The following is an 11436-nucleotide window of genomic DNA, read 5'->3' on the forward strand; positions in this document are numbered from 1 at the left end:
GTGAAAATAAAGGATGAGGGCTCCCCAAGAAACCATTCCACAGTCTCCAAAACTGAAAAGGGATTTACACAGTAGACCTACATAGATTCCAGGAGGCACTATGGAAGGCAGGTAAAGGAAATGCAATTTAAGAATATTTTTCTTGTTTAAACAACATGTACTAAGTGCATGGAAGAGAAGAGATGACATTCTGCTTCATGACATTGGAGTAATCAAAGAATTCAAAGAAAACTTCTCTGTACCTCTTCACCTAAAGCCATAATTGTGCACCATTGCAAGAGGGACAATGCCTACAAGTGTTGTTTGGCTGATAAAGATCTCAGAAATGACGAGCTCGCTCATGACATCCTTGATTGGGTACACCACTTGCCAGCTGATTTGCGGGTCCAGCCAGACCACTGCTGTTGTGGATGCCAAACTCCACTTGTAGGATCTCGTAGACTGAGACATTTGCTCTGGGAAACAAACACATATTAAAGTTCAGTTTGAAGCACATAACTCAGCATAATGTCAAGAACACAGTGAATGGCCCATTCCCCTTTGTCAACCAAGGAAACAATTGCCACCTTCAATCCACACATGGCAGTGTTCACAGAACCTGGCCCACAGCTGCTTGTCTGTGGCCCCATCTCATGATGAGCTTTCAGGATCCTCTGCAGACAGAAGGCTGCTCCTCACTGAAGGAGAAGTTGCAATGGATTCCTTTCCAGAACATGGTGCCAGTTCCCTCCCCTGTCCAGTTAAAAATGGAGGTTCCAGTTCCTCAGTGAAGGCCACCTTATAGCCCACATCAACCACCTCTACAAAGGCCCAATGACCAAAGATCAGGATAACAAGTTTTGGAGATGAGAATGTGAGCCTGTCTTTGGAGGGGCCTCTGTTGCCTAGGTCCATGTGCTAGACGGCCAATGGCACTGTAGGCGCTGCTGCTACTGAGCATTTTATCTAGTGGGACAGAGAGCTGCAGGATGGGGACACATGGAGGGACCCCTTGACAAGCATCTTCAGAGCCTCAGGCAGTGGTCCAAGCACAGGCTTTGGAGTCAATGGCTTTGACCTCAAACTGGCTGTGGGACCATGAGAGGTGCTGAATTGGGCCTCCACTCAAACAGCTGTCAAGTGGGAAAAATGACATGTGTCCACTTCAAGGACTCAGGTTTCTAGTTTTTGAAATGGTGTTCTCCTGAAAGACTTTAAACATGATTCCTGGTTCCTGATATATATATACACATACATACATACACACACATACACACACACATATACAGGTATATATTTATATTTTTATATTTTTATATTTTTATTTTTATTTTTATATTTTTATATTTTATATTTTTATTTTTATTTATATATTTTTATAAATATATACCTGTGTGTGTATACATATATATGATTTTATAAGTCTGTCTATATATGGGTTTTTGTGTGTGTGATTTTAACAAAATCTTTACAGAAAATAAGGTATAGATGACCGAATCCCACAAGATATTCTTGAGAGACAGACTAAACTTTCCCTGTCTTCTTTCGTTTTTCAGTGAACCCTTTAACAGAAGGAGAGGAGAAGCTAACACCAAATGGCAGCAAGGAGGGGCAGCTGCACTGGTTAGTTGCAGAGGTGCTATGTGGCCTGCTGAGGACTGGCCAACAGCTGCCTTTTTCTTCTAAGCTCAGGTGTGAAGTGTCAGCCCACTGGGAGACACACCTGATTCATGCCCCATGCCCCATGATGTGCTGGCTGTCTTTATCAGCACTTTGTTTTGGTTCCATGGTGAATGGTTAAATATCATCAAAAAGCAACTGGTTTTGTAAAATTGATTGAGAGAGTGGCCCTCCCCTGTTCCATTAGTGATTGCTTCTGTTTGGATCTGGGTGGTCAAGTGTTGATGGGGTTCCTAGTCTGGTGTTGATGGGGTGGTAAACCTTTGGGGACTTTGCAGAAGGCTCTAAATCATGGGCCTTGAGGGATGCTGCCTGAAGCCAGCTCCCTCCTCTTTGTCCTTTGTTCAGGGCAAGAGTGAGTGGACATTTTCTCTACCCCATGCTCCCTGCCACAGGACTCACCACAAGCCCCCAAACCTGACCACAGTTTGAATCCTCAAAAACTATACACCAACAAACCTCTTTTCTCTGCAAGTTGATGTCTCAAGTGTTTTCTCCAGTAATGGATGCCATGGAACTGTCACCATGTTGTGTGGACTACAGCAGCAAAGAAAAATCTCAGAAGGGAGCTGGGGATGGATTCCAGATTTCCAAACATGGTCACATTTCCCAGTGTACGTTGGACCAGGGCAACAGAATAGGAGGGCCTGTCCTCTGCAGGACAGGATTTCAGGCAGTTTGTAAATTATATTCTATTAAAAACTCAGTTCCACTCAAGGTTGTCACAACCCAGGGATCACAGCTTCCTGCCAGATGATGTGCTGAGATATATTCACACATTCCTGTTAGCAGAAAGCTCCCTCCACAGACCTGCATTTCACACCTCATTTGGTATCATAATGCAACAGAAGGCATAAAAAGAAGCAGCTATTTATTCACATTTTGGAATGGATTCTACAGGAATACTAGATAAGCATAAATTATCACACCACAGCCAAAATCCCTGCCCTTCTTCAGCCCTGGGGAGGAGGGTGGGGCCAGGAGCTGTCAATCACACAGCACTTTCTCAGTCACTTCTAAGAACTGCAGACTCTGCTCTCAGAAAACAACAGTGACAACCACCTCCAAGAACTTGTGTGGTTCTCTGCATTTGAAACATTACCATTTGACCAAATATTTCAACAAAATTCCTCTGCATAGAATCTGGACACCATCACCTACCCAGTGTCTTAGGATGCAGGGACAGATGACACCCACAGCATGCTCTGTGGGTATCAGGACCGCTGACACTGTGGTGACTGTCTGGCTCACTCTCACTCAAGTCCCCATCAGAGTCCATGGCCCCCAGATCCCCTCCCACCTTCCATCCCAGGCCTTCAGCTGAGGTTGATGGAAACCCCTGACTTCAGGGCTGGCTATGGCAGTTGCTTAGGGGATCACATGATTATAGTTATATCCACAGGGCCAGAAATGACTAGGATATCTGCTGGGCCTGTCTGGGAAGAAAAGCTTCTATCTTAGTGACCACATCAGCAGATGGATGAAGATGTAGTCAGTGTCCAGCATCCTCCTCCAGGATGGGGAACACCTGAGAGGAATACAACCATGAGAAGATGGGGACAGGCTCTGAGGAGAAGGTTGGAGCCCCAAGCCAATACTCCTGGTGCCTGTCCACCATGAAGTCAACCTGCCTAAAGACCTTCATTGTTACAGGTCCAAATGGACAAAACCATCTGATAAACTGAGCACCTGAGGGGGACTTTTCCACCAGGAATATATACAGAAGTTCTGTGTGTTATGGTTTGGGTCTGGAAAGTCCCACAAAGTCTCATGCACCTAAAGGCTTAGTCCCCAGTACAGCAATGTCCAGAGGTATGGCTCATAGGAAATGACTACATCCCCAGGTGCTGACCTCCTGAGTGGAATAATGTACCAGACGGATTGAAGATGGGAATGGATTATTAGGAGTGGGAACCCATTGGAGGAAGGTTATCACTTGGGATGTGGCCTGAGAAGGTTCATCTAATCCCCAGCTCCTGGCTTCTCCACTCCCAAGGCCTGGGGCTGAGCAGCATACCCCACCATACCCTCCAGCCATGATGTTCTGTCTCACCTCAGGCCCAGAGCAATCTATTTGACCAATCATTAACTGAAGACTCTGAAATGGTCAGACAAAGTAAACCTTACCTCAGAGCTGTAGGGGTCAGGTATCTTGGTCACAGTAATGAAAAGTTGCATCACACACTGTGCAAAACAGAATAAAGCCACAGCACTTGACAGATACCATCTCTGAAGAGTACTATCTGCCACTCTCCCCTCTTCATTCCCTGATGGCAGAGACCATCTCCCACTACAAAGCCCAAAATGCTACCCAACAGGTACTTCCCAAAAGCAACTGCTTTTGGGGCAAAGGCTGAGACCCCACAGCTTACTGATGAGCTCTGAAGGGAAGACGCCCCTGGAGACTGATTGTAGAAGGAGACACTTAGGACAAGTCCCACTCCTTTTCAACCCCTGAATATGTCTGGGTGAGTTTTCAATGCCTAGAAGAGCTGCAGTCATCTAGTGACCATGAGGAGATAAGGTAGAGGATGGTGGTAATTTCACTGGCTGGAATGGAGTAGAAGGACAGAAACACTGAGCAGACATGTGGTACCACTGTGTCACAGATAACAGGACAAACCAGCTATGAATTGCTTGTGATGTGAGATGACCAAGTTCTTTTGTAGCAGCTATCTGTGGGCAGATGATCTATTACTTGCAGCTGAATCCCCTGAGCTAATATTAACAACTCAGGAACTTGGTGTGCTCAAGACTTGGGGTGCTCAGTATTTGGGTATGTGCAGGATTTGTGGATGCTATGGATTTGGGGTGCCCATCAGATAGACATAGATTTCCAGACATTATGGTTCCCTGAGGATGCTGGAATGAGTTTGAAGGGAGAGGTGTTCAGATCACCCAGACAGTGGTTCCTAACAGGCTTCTGACCAGCACTCATCTTAGCCCTTCTTGCCCCTGAAAGAGTAGGCAGAGGGAAACTCCAGCTGATGCTGCCTGGGTCACCAGGAAGAGGCAGCCATACCATGCCACTCCTGGGAACAGGCTGTCCACACTACCCACACACCCACCAAATCTCCTGTGCCTGTGGTCCTCAAAAACTCTAACAGAGAAGAAAGGAAAGAGAAAAGACTATGACAATGCAGGGTGAAAGAGCAGTTTCCCAAGGGGCTTGTGTGCCCAGATGAGGAGCTGGTGCCTAACCCAGGGTGAGGCCTGAGCTGCAATGGTGGCTGCACAGCTGTCATGGCCATTAACCAGAATAATCCCTGAAGATGCTTTCTCCACACATGGGAGGGGCAGGGGCTGAGTCTTCAGGCAAGGGATCCTGACACCCACCAGGTGTCTGGATGCAACATCATCAGTGAGGACCTCTCCCTGAGCACAGCTGAGCACAGCCCACATTGAGGCTCGAGCCCCAGCTGGAGAAGGGAGGCTACTGCCCAGCAGCATCAGGGACCTAGCTTAAGAACAAAGACATGCACCAGTCCCCTGGTGTGCCATCAGAAAAATGACTATTTAGGTGGTAAGGAACAAAGACCCAAAGCCGGATCTTCCCTCAGTATGCCATAAAATGTCCACTTTCCTCTCACCTCTTATGTCAGTTCTGCTTTTCCCACTACATTCATCTACCCTTAGTTAAAAACAATAACAACATCAATAATAATGATGATCTGAAACTATATATTAAACCCTGCACCATGATAAATGTGAACTCAGTGGCTCTGGACACTGTCAACCTCATTAGGCCTTTGTGCATGAAGAGAAGAAGGACTAAGCTCTGCCCCATGTGTCCTGCACCACAGCCTTTCAGAAGCTGGGCTACTGGGCTGGGAAGACCACGTCTCCTCAGTGAAGCTGCATTGATCTAGATGCCACATCCAGCCCTGGGTTCCCACACAGTCCCCAGTCCCTCGACTGCCTTGGGCCTTGGGCCTCTCAGCATTCACCTGCCCTGGGTGTCTGGTGGCCCATTCAGGCCAGGGTGGCCATCATATAGGTGCTGCTCTGGTCCACTGCACACTGGTCTCCATTGCTGGTTCTCAAGGCTGTGATCTTCACACCTGCTGCCACCTTAATTCTGTGAGGTAGAAAACAACATATATAAGAAAACATCTCAGGTTGACTCTGCAGGCCAACGCGACCACATAATGGGCAGTGTGTGCATACTGTCCTCCCCCCAGGAGACAGGAAGAACACCATGAGTGGCTTTCCTCTGAAAACAAAGTGTCCTGTTATTTTTACAAGTGCCTGAAAATCGGAGCCCAAAGCGTTGGCCATTTTTAATAATTTTCAGTTTAGTCCTGAGTTTGGACAGGTCATTTCCTGCCACTGGGACTCATGGGGTGTGATGGGCATGTGGGGAAGTAGATGGACTCTGCCCCTCACCTGCAAGTGGGGAAGAGTCACCATGGGATGGGGAAGGCCAGGCGCTGCCATGTCAGGGACCCAGGAGGCCACTGCACTGAGCACACAGTGACAGGGAATGCTCAGCAAGGATTTCCCAGTCTTTCCCATGATCACACAAAAGAAATGCCAAAGTCAGACAAGGCCCATGTGCAATAGTCAGAGAGTAAAGATGGCATAGGGAGGCCATGCTCAGCACTGCTGAAACCTGGGGAGCCAAGACCCCCTCAAGATTAATCATTAGACCACACATGGTCCAAGGTGCTGCTGGTTAAAACAAGATGAGCAAAAGTGAAGATACAGTAGACAGTGACATAGGAGGAATGATCTACAGATCATCTATCTGATAAGGTCTAATATACAGAATATGCAAAGAATTCTTTCAAATCAATAACAAAAAGACAAATCTTGCAATTAAAAAAATAGGCAAAGGTCTTGACTACACAATTTTCCAAAGCAGACATACAGATGGCCAACAGGTGCATGAGAAGATGCTCAGCATGGTCAGTCACTGGGAAAATGCAAATCAAGACCACAGTGAGACACCACTCATCACTCATTCACTGGTTAAAATATGACATAAAGGAGGTGGTGAAGTCCTGGAGAGATCAAATCCTCACATGTTGCTGGTGGGGATGTAAAAGTCACAGCTGCTCTGGAAATGGTTGGCCAAATTCTCAAAACGTTAACCTAGAACTACTGTAGGACCCATATATATATATGCTTTTCCTCATGAGAAAAACTAGAAAGCAAAAAGGAAAAAAAAATCAGGGGAGGGTCTCATGAAAACAGATGAGAAACCAGAAGAGGAGGGAGTGGTAGCAGGGAGGAGGGAGTGTAAGGGCAGGCACTGGGGAATGAAGTTGACCAAATTGGTTTCTATACTTATAGATGCAAGAAATCCCCTAATATGTATAACAGTGAATTTCTTATAAAAAGACTACAGGATGCAGAAATCCCACTCCTAGGATTAGACTCCAAAGAATTGAAAACAGGAACTCAGTAAAATACACATACAAACATGTTCACAACAGCACTGTTTGCTTGTTTGTTTGAGGTTTTTGATTTGTTTTGTTTTGAACCTAGGGGCACTTAGTCACTGAGCCACATCCCCAGCCCTTCTTAAATTTTGTTTAGAGACAGGGGTTGCTAAATTGCTTGGGGACTTGCTAAGTTGCTAAGGCTGGCTTTGAACTTGCAATCCTCCTCCCCAGCCTCCCAAGCCCCCCCCAGATTAAAGCTGTTCATCACCACATGGCCAGTGTTGTTTATAATGGGCACAGGTGGCAAGAACTCAAATGTCCATCGACTGTTGAGGAAAAACTAAAGCATGGTGTACTCATGACGTTGGAGTATTACTGAGCTGTACAAATGGCTGAAGAAAGATGCATGCTCCAACTTTGCCCATCAAAACACTATTCTATGAAGTGTGGGAAAGTGAACATATTGAGTAGTATAATTCATACAGAAGGTGAGCCATAGAGACAGAAATGCAGATCAGTGGTCTCCAGGGTCTAAGAACAGCAGGGGAATGAGGAGGTACTGCTTAGCTAATGGGTAACAAATTTCTTTTTGGGATGATGTGCTAAGTGCCAGTGAATTGATGGCTTTGAAATTGTTAATTTTATGTTACATGAATTCTAACTCAAACTTTTATTTAAAAAAAGTGTGGGGTGGGGATAGGTAAATGACCCATCATGATTCCATGTGACTGAAACTTTTAAAAATTTCTAAAAGGATTTGTCAAAATCATGAACTGGTCTGCCATGTTGCCACTGGTCAGAGACCTGAAGGGTGGTTGTATCCCCTTCACAGATGAGGTAGAGCAGGAAAGAGAAGGTGATGTACTCATCCAGGCTCAAAAGGGACCTTTACAGGTTGCCCTGGGTCAGGTAGACTGCCAGGCTGCCGATGCACTCCCAGGCAGAAGACACCTGTGTGTGGCTCTCCTGGCCCAAGTGGATCTTGTCCTCTTGCCCTCCTCATCTAGGGGATGCTGGACTGCCTCATTGGCCAGGTAGAAGCTGAAGAAGAGCTCCATGGCCATTACCCCAGCAGGGCCAGGATCTCCTCCTTGGGCTCCAGGTCAAGGTTGGAGCTGAACCACTCATGCAGCAGCTCCAGCTCCGCCATGCAGTCTGGGGCCCCCCTGCAGCCAGCAGCTGGCCACCACATCCCTGGCCTCAGGAAAGGCAAACATCTTGGTGCAGGGAAGATCCTCACCTGGGTCACTGTCATCCCAGCCCATGCAAGTAGCATAGAACTGCACTTTGGGTCTGTTGCATTGGATGGAGCTGTGGAGGATGTGGGACTTCAGCTCCCAGTAGAAGGGAAACTTCTCCAAGTTACTGAAGGGTGTGGGCATCAGCAGGAGCTCCATGGAGAACAGGCCATAGCTGGTGCTGACTGAAGGGGGCTCCAGGGTCTGTGGATCAAGAAGGACTCCCCACAGCCTGTAGGCTGGAGTTGTACCTGAGGTCCTAATTGGCCTCCTCAAGGAAGGAGAACACCTCAGCATTGGTGATGTGTAAGCTAGAGGGGAGGAAGGCAGGCAGTGAGGAGAACCTCTGCAGGCCATTCATGGTAACTGGACCCTCGACCTCTGTGAGGAGGACAGCAAACCAAGAGTGAGACCCTGTTATGCTCTGTGAGAAGACGACCCAATGGAGTCCCTGTCTGCCATCCAGTGAGCCACCTTCTGGCCACAGAGAAAGTCTTATAATTCCATAAAAATGTGTTCTTCAGGACCATCCCCAAAACCATGTGAAATGGGAAGGAGCCCAGATAGCCACTGATCCCATGGCCCTGACACACACAGCTGCCTCTTCAAAGGGCAAACATTACTCCTGCAGATCTCAACCTCATGATATGAGGATATGAGAGAGCCTCATATGAGAGAGAACCTCATATCCAAGCATGGAATCATCTTCATGGCTCATTACCCTGCAGACCAGACAGAACCCACCATGCTCATCATCCACATGGGTCCCACCTAGCTTTTGGACTTGGCAGCTCTTGCTTCTCTCCTTTCTATAGGTGACACAACTCAGATGCTGAGACACATCCAGAATCATTAAAAGGAGGGCAAATCTTTGGCTTGACACTTCCACTACTAGAAATCTCTCCTTCTGAATATTGGGGTGGGATGGGGTGTGTAAAGTTTTCTCTATAAGGCCATTTGCTGCTTCAGCTAGAACTGTGAGCAAACTACCTGTGTGCCGGACCCCATGCTGGGACTCAAACCCCAGCTCAGCCATATCCTGACCGATCAGCCTGCCAAAGACACTTAACGTAGCTGTGCCTCAGATGTCCTCACAAAAAGTAAGATATAAATGCAGTTCTTACCTCCCTGGTTGCAGTAAGGATCTGTGAGTTAATAAATATGAAGAGCTGAGAAGAGTACTGACCTATTTAAATGACACATCAATATGTACCCACTATTATCACTATACATCACTGTACCCAAACTAAATCCTCACCAAGAAGAGGCCTGATATTGTTATAGGAGTGTACAGATAGCTATGAGCACAGGAAGTAGTTATGTGAATATATGTGAATATATTTGTGAATATATGTGAATATACTTAAATATAAAACACTAATACTCATGAGGGATATCCACAATATGTCATGAAATATAAAAACCAAGTTAAAACTGGTCATCATGACAGCTTGAGTGTGTCCCCCAGAAGTTCCTATGTGGAACCTAGCCTTTCCCAGAAGGCAACATTGAGCAGTGGAGCCTTGTGGGAGGTTCTTAGGTTGTGGGGGAGCCTCACAAATGATTCCCTCCTTCCCTAAGAGAAGGAGGAGCTGAGTTTCCTTTCCTTCTCTGGGTGCACCTACTTCCCCTTCCACAGTCTTCCATGAATTACAGCAGCAGGAGGCCTGCACCAGAAGGTGAACAGGTGTCAGAACCATGCTATGCTCTCAGAACAATGGGCCAGAATAATGTCCATTCTTTATAAATCACCCAGTCTCAAGTACTCTACTAAAGTAACATAAAACAGACTAAGACAATCATGTATGATTTCACTTGGGGAAATTTTTTAAGTAATGTATATGTGTATGTATTTAAATGCATATATACTCATATTAGGGTACCTATGAAACCAAAAAGGGAAAAATTTTTGCTACTGGTCACACGTGTTTCTTCTTTCAATGTGTAACCATGTCATCTTCAGACCAGCAGAGCTGGACTTGAGGTTCCCATTTTACCTTCTCAATAACTTAAGGAAAGTCCAAGGCCAGACTTAAACTCTGATTTACTTACAAATGTGGGAAAGAAATTAAAGTAACTGCAAACCTCACAATGCTCTGTTTTCCTCAGGGACTGGCTTCTTCTTTATCTTATATGTTGGAGTTTGATACCTCTTGAAAATTGATTTATAAGAAGTTGAAGACTGCACCTTTTCTCTTTACTGTCACCAAAACTTACATTCCACCTGCAATAACAGGCTGACTTTAAGCTCCTGTTTCCCTATAACTCAAGCTAAAGGCAACACAAATTTCATCTGAAAGCTTCTATGGAAAGCCATAAATGATGGCTGTAGGGGCCTTGTTTTGTCCTCAAGCCAGGCTGCAGCAGAACATGATACCTTAATTTGGGGCCATTGATGAAGCCCTGATCTGTCCTGAGACAGGCTCAACCCCCAGCCTAAGACCCTGATGGCCTTCACTAATCCCCAAGTGTCATCTAAAAGCACGTCCTCCTTCATGTTGGAGGCACACCGGTGGCCTGTTTGCAGAGTGAAGTGAAACCATCTGCTGACCCCTGTGGGCTGTCAACACTTATGGAGGGAGGGGGCCAGGAGCCCAGAGGAAGGAAGGAAATGAAGCCCTATCAGAAAGCACTCTCACTGCTTCCCTTGGGTAGCTGGAGGCAGAATGGGGATCAGGACCAGAGAGTGCATGAGAGACCAGGCAAAGACTCTGAATGTAGATGGGGCTGGCTCTGAACAGCAGTGACAGATGGCACCAGGGAGCCCCAGAGAGCAAGGGTGGGAAGGGACTGGGTGACCCCCAGTGAGTGGACTGTTGACATTGTGGGCAAACAGCATACTCCGCTGGCTCCAGACTGGGAGAACCACAGGACTCAACATAAGATAGCATGGCATGGACTTGCTAAAACCCTCAGAATTGTAACTCAGTCCCTTTCATTGGTATCAACAACCCCACCTGGAAATGAATTCACCAGTCCTGAGGCCACTGGTTCCTGCCCAAAGGAATGGCAGCTGCAACTGAGATTCTTTCTCCAATTCACACAACTTGGACCCAGAGAACAAGGCACGCAGCACCCTCCATGAAGCCAGAGGGCAGGTTTTTGAAGACCACTGATCTCTCCAAGGGTGGCTCTGACTAGCTGGTGGCAAT

The 11436-nt window shown here is 46.6% G+C and overlaps 1 pseudogene; it reads right to left on the reverse strand.

The window, feature by feature from the left end:
- Positions 1–246: 246 nt before the first annotated feature.
- On the reverse strand, positions 247–8645 carry LOC107161122 (annotated as a pseudogene).
- Positions 8646–11436: the final 2791 nt, after the last annotated feature.

Source organism: Marmota marmota, unplaced genomic scaffold (assembly GCF_001458135.2).
Source record: "Marmota marmota marmota unplaced genomic scaffold, marMar, whole genome shotgun sequence".
NCBI classification, from domain to species: Eukaryota; Metazoa; Chordata; class Mammalia; order Rodentia; family Sciuridae; genus Marmota; species Marmota marmota.